This window comes from Pundamilia nyererei, unplaced genomic scaffold (assembly GCF_000239375.1).
Source record: "Pundamilia nyererei isolate P.nyererei 1_Seehausen unplaced genomic scaffold, PunNye1.0 scaffold00461, whole genome shotgun sequence".
In the NCBI taxonomy this organism is placed as follows: domain Eukaryota; kingdom Metazoa; phylum Chordata; class Actinopteri; order Cichliformes; family Cichlidae; genus Pundamilia; species Pundamilia nyererei.
The window spans coordinates 126801-132062 of NW_005187862.1; the positions used below are offsets into that span (position 1 = coordinate 126801).

At 38.1% G+C, this 5262-nt stretch overlaps 1 long non-coding RNA gene across 1 annotated transcript; it reads left to right on the top strand.

Annotated features, from left to right (window-relative positions):
- The first annotated feature begins 896 nt into the window (after positions 1–896).
- LOC102203243 (uncharacterized) lies at positions 897–1393 on the top strand. The gene is made up of 3 exons (XR_312351.1): positions 897–973; positions 1086–1128; positions 1332–1393. It is a non-coding gene; the product is annotated as an uncharacterized LOC102203243 (long non-coding RNA).
- Positions 1394–5262: the final 3869 nt, after the last annotated feature.

A 5262-nucleotide genomic window follows, 5' to 3' on the forward strand; every position in this document is an offset into this window, starting at 1 on the left:
GAACTAAGTTTCCAAAAATAAAGTGAGCCTTTATTGTGGCTGATGGCATGAGAATAACACTAGAGACACACCGAAACTGGGAAAACTAAGGGGACTAAGAACACTGTGTAAATTAAAAGACTATGACACTCTGTGAAAACAACTATGAAAAACTATGAACACAGAGTATCTAGGAATGCTATGAAACACAGTGAAACAATGAGGGAAAACTATGTCAGACAACCTGACAAAGAACAGTAAGAGACAAAGGACTTAAACATACACATAAGGTGATCAGGGGGAGTGGAGACACATGAGGAAACAGCTGACTAGGATGAACATAATGATGCACAGGAAATGTAAACCAAAACACAAAGACATGAAAACTGGACTTTTACAATAAACAAGAAAACATGACAAGACGCAGGCATGACACAAACTTGACAACATTAATCAGGCAGGCAAGAAACATGACCAATAATACATTTAGCTCTGTGGGAGTGGGAGCATATTCGAGCTGACAGTGACAGTGCACCAGACATGCAACCTGTGTCCTATGCTTTTACCCCATGTCTTCTGTCCTTTTTGGTATTCCAGACAGAAGAAATGATCCAAAGACTTGAAAGAATTCTGTCAACGCCAGTGGAGGAGCAGCTATACCTTAGAGAGGTCATTTTGCCAGAGGTGAGCCGAGAACAAAAAAGATCAAAGATTGAAAAAATGTTGTAGATATTCTGAATGAATTATATGTGTCAGAAACAGACAAGCATAATTTAGGACATGTGGTTTTTACTATAATTAATTTCTTGAACGGAGAATGAAAACTGCAGAACTTCAAGTGAACATCTATACAAGAAATACAGCTTAAAGGTGGTAACTTTAACTTTATTGTTGCTAAGGTTTTGATTCGATGGTTGCAAAGCAGCGGGAAAATGTGCAGATACCAAGCTGAATCTATACTTCTGGAGGGCACATCTTACAAAGGGGTGGAAATGTAAGTTCCATTGTTTACATTGTAGGTTTACTCACAGTTTAATCTGATTGTGCTGACTGAGTGTGGCAAAGGATAATTACTCACGTTTGTATTTTTGTTTTTTCTTAATCAGTACAAGAGAGACAACAGCTGGTGATTCTGGACAAGTAGAAGATGTAAGAGAAAACACACACAGACACACTAAAAATTACATAGCAAAACACTTTGTATAAAAATCTACACTCGAGTGTCCTTGTGTGTGAGTTTCAACTTGCAAGTTAAAAAAAGAGGAAGGCAAAGTCTGTGATGTACGAGCATTGTTTTGTATTTTACATGTAATGGTATTAATACTGTCAACACTTTGTCTTTTTTTCTGCAGGAAAACACTTTTCAAAGTGACTGCAAAGCTGCGGCTGCTTTTTGCTACAACAAGGACTTGGATGGAAAAATTGACCTTCCTGAGGTCAAATTGGAAGAAGAAGACATGCAGATCCAGGAGGGTGGTCACCATGACGATTCCCAAGGAGAAAATGTCACATTTGTATATCAAAAAAGCGATGACAGTGACAGCGCTGAGACAGAACTTACAATTTCTAAAGAAATCTTAGCCATGTTCAAGAAAGAAAATGAAATTCCTGACCTTAACCTTTCAGGCCCTAACTTTATAAGTACTTGATTTCTGGTTTATGTTTGTTTCTCTTCAGTCTGTCTTTTGGGTGGCTGTGGCTCAGGAGGTTAACCAGGTCACCAACTAATCAGGTTTTTGGTTTAATCCTCATCTGCTGCAGTCCTGCATGCCAAATATCCTGGGGCAAGATAGTAACCCCAAGTTGCTTTTATATGAATATGAAAGCATGTGCATGTAAGCTAGAATACACTTACATAGGAAAAGCATTTTTAACAAGTGTATGGATGAAGTAAATTGTGCAAAATCATTTTAAATGCTCAGACTTGAAGAACTAGTCCATTTACCAGTCAGTGTCCATTTGTCTACCTCTGATTCCTGAGCGCCCTGTCTGTGTCTGGCCTTAATGCTCTGTCTACGTGAATACCTTTGTTGTACCTTATCCCTGTATTTTCTCCCTTCCTGTTCCCAGGCTCGTCTCTCTGTCTTTTCCTCTGTGTCTTTGTCATGCCTACGAAACAGACATTTCAACACTGTATTAAGCTTCTGGAGCACAGATGTTTTGAAACACTGCTCCAAAGCCTTGTTCAAAGCACACAGGGCACATGACTGCAACTAAATGAAGTGTTGGTATTGCAGTTTCGGCAGGTGTCTTACCTGCTGCTTCGAAGCATAGCCAGTCGCAAGCATTCACATTTTTCTATTAACCAGAGTCTTTAGGCAAGGCAAGGCAAGTTTATTTGTATAGCACAATTCAACAACAAGGTGATTCAAAGTGACAGAGTTTACAGAGACATTAGAAACAAAAACAATTAAAAAGCATGATTTAAAATTGATTAAAACAAGCAAATAAACTAACTAACTAATTAACAAACAAACAAACAAACAAAACAGTATATAAAATCAAAACAGATCAAATCAGAACAGTAGATAAAATCAGTAGTTAAATGTAAGTTTTGAAATTTAAGCTTAAAGTGTGGATTTGGTGCTTTATTCAAATGCAGCTGAGAACAGGTGAGTCTTCAACCTGGATTTAAATAAACTGAGTGTTTCAGCTGATCTGAGGCTTTCTGGGAGTTTGTTCCAGATATAAGGAGCATAAAAGCTGAATGCAGCTTCTCCGTGTCTGGTTCTGACTCTGGGAACTGATTAAAGACCAGATCCAGATGACCTGAGGGATCTGGAAGGTTCATACTGGGTCAGGAGGTCACTGATGTATTTTGGTCCTAAACCATTCAGAGCTTTATAGACCAGCATCAGAACTTTAAAGTCTATCCTCTGACGGACAGGCAGCCAGTGTAAAGACCTCAGAGCTGGACTGATGTGGTCTACTTTTTTGGTCTTAGTGAGGACTCGAGCAGCAGAGTTCTGAATGAGCTGTAGTTGTCTGACTGAATTTTTAGGTAGACCTGTAAAGATGCTGTTACAGTAATCAAGCCTACTAAAGATGAATGCATGGACTAGTTTTTCCAGGTCCTGTTGAGACATCAGATCTTTTATCCTTGATATATTCTTGAGGTGATAGTAAGCTGACTTTGTTATTGTCTTAATGTGTTTTTCTAAGTTTAGGTCTGCATCCATCACTACACCCAAATTTCTCGCCTGGTTTGTGGTTTTTAGATGTATAGATTGAAGTTCTCTGGTGACCTGTAATCGTTTTTCTTTGGCGCCAAAGACTATTACCTCAGTTTTGTTTTGTTTGGCTGGAGAAAATTGTGGCACAACCAGTCATTGATTTCCTCAATGTATTTACCAAGAGCCTGTACAGGGCCTTGGTCTCCTTAGGACTTGTATTTATTGAATTAATGCTTATGATACAACTGTGAATGCATGAAACAAAATGTTGCACTCTCTCATTATTATTTTTGCTGTGGACTGTAAAGACCAAAATAGACTATCCACTCACTGAAACACTGGAATTCAAAGTGTAATTAAACAAACATTATTTAAATAGATAGAAATAATATATAAATATTTTTACTTTAATGATTACTGGCACATAGATGAGAGAAAGCTAGAGACAGAGACTGGTGGGTGGGCTTCATCCCCTCCCATCAGCAGAGCGACAGAGCAGCTCTAGTTTTTTCTACTTTCTGATGTTCGACACACATAAAGAATATATTTATAAATTTAAAAAAAAATGCTAAACAAACACATTTATCAATTACAGGGGATGTATTTCTTAACATTTTTTATGACAAATGTTTTTTTTTTCTTTTCTCACTGATGCTCCATTTGTTAATACCTCAAAAACAACAGGAGTAATGCAGTTTCACTGTAGCCTAAACTCCAACCTCACCATAAACATCATGCCAGTGTTACAAAACATACAGCAACCAAAGCAGTGTGAACTTCATCCTATTTCTTTTCTAGCATATACATTGTGTTGACATAGAGATATTCATGTATTTAAGCTCACAAATTAGTATGAGTGTGGGTGTTGTGTGTATATACTGTCTACATCCCCCTCACTGTATTTACAGTTTCTGTCTGTCAGTTTTCCTCTTAGATGATTTGATCTGTATTGATCTTTTTTTCCCATCATTTAGTCAATAAAGCTGTTTTCTTTTTAAAATTTAGTTCTGTTTGCCATGTCGTGCTTTCAGGGTCCTTACGCTATCATCCACACACCAACTCTCATGACAGTTCGCACGTAACGGTGCTATTAGTATTTCTTGTGTCATCTGAATCATTCTGACCTTTTGAAATAGTTGATGCGTTGATGCTAATGCTTTGGAAGAATCCGAATTTGAAGTTGTTAGAGCCAGAAGTGACCATAATTTGAACACAGAAAGGCTAAGTCATCAGCTAATGCTATTTAGCTTGTGTGCCTAAGTTAATTACTGATCCTGTGTTTTTTCATTAAGTGATTTTTTTTATTCATTAATATTTGATCATGTTATTACAGTTGATGAATGTATGCAAACCTACCACCTTGGTTACACAACCTTCAAAATGGAGCTACCTATAGAAAACTATCCTTTATTATAGTAATATCCTTAGGCAAGACACTTCACCTACCGCCTACTGGTGTTGGCCAGAGGGGCCGATGGCGCGATATGGCAGCCTCGCTTCTGTCTGTCAGTTTGAATGAAAACACATGCTGTTGTGACAGTGATGTACACTGTCTTGTTGGTATATGTATGATTTCTATACATTTTACATCAGATAAAAACGTTGGTCCCTGTTAATGCCCTACCTGGCCCCCTGGCAAAACTTTGCTAGACCCGCCCCTGCACAGTTACCAGCTGTCAGCTACATAGAAAAGGTTCCTGGTGTTATTTGTCAGAAACAGTTCATAACTTCCCTTCAACTCATTCATGTCACCTACTGTACATCATCAACAAAAGAGTCAGAGAAACTGAAGATGTCTTTGTGTGTAAGCGACTAGGGTGAAGACCTTTATTAGATTTCCATGGTCTTCGAGCCCTGAGAACAAACTGCATCACTCATCTGATTGTATCTCTAACATTTCTAAATGGCCCAGGAATACTTCCAGAAATCTCTGTAGGTTAACACAATCCACTGTGCCACCTGCAGATGCCAACTAAAGCTCTATGATGCATATTTAAACATAGTCCAGAAGTGCCGTCATGTCTTGTGGGTAAAGACTCATTTGAAATGAACTGTTTCATAGTGGGCAAGTGTTCTTTGCTCATAATGGTCCAAATATACATTATTTTTG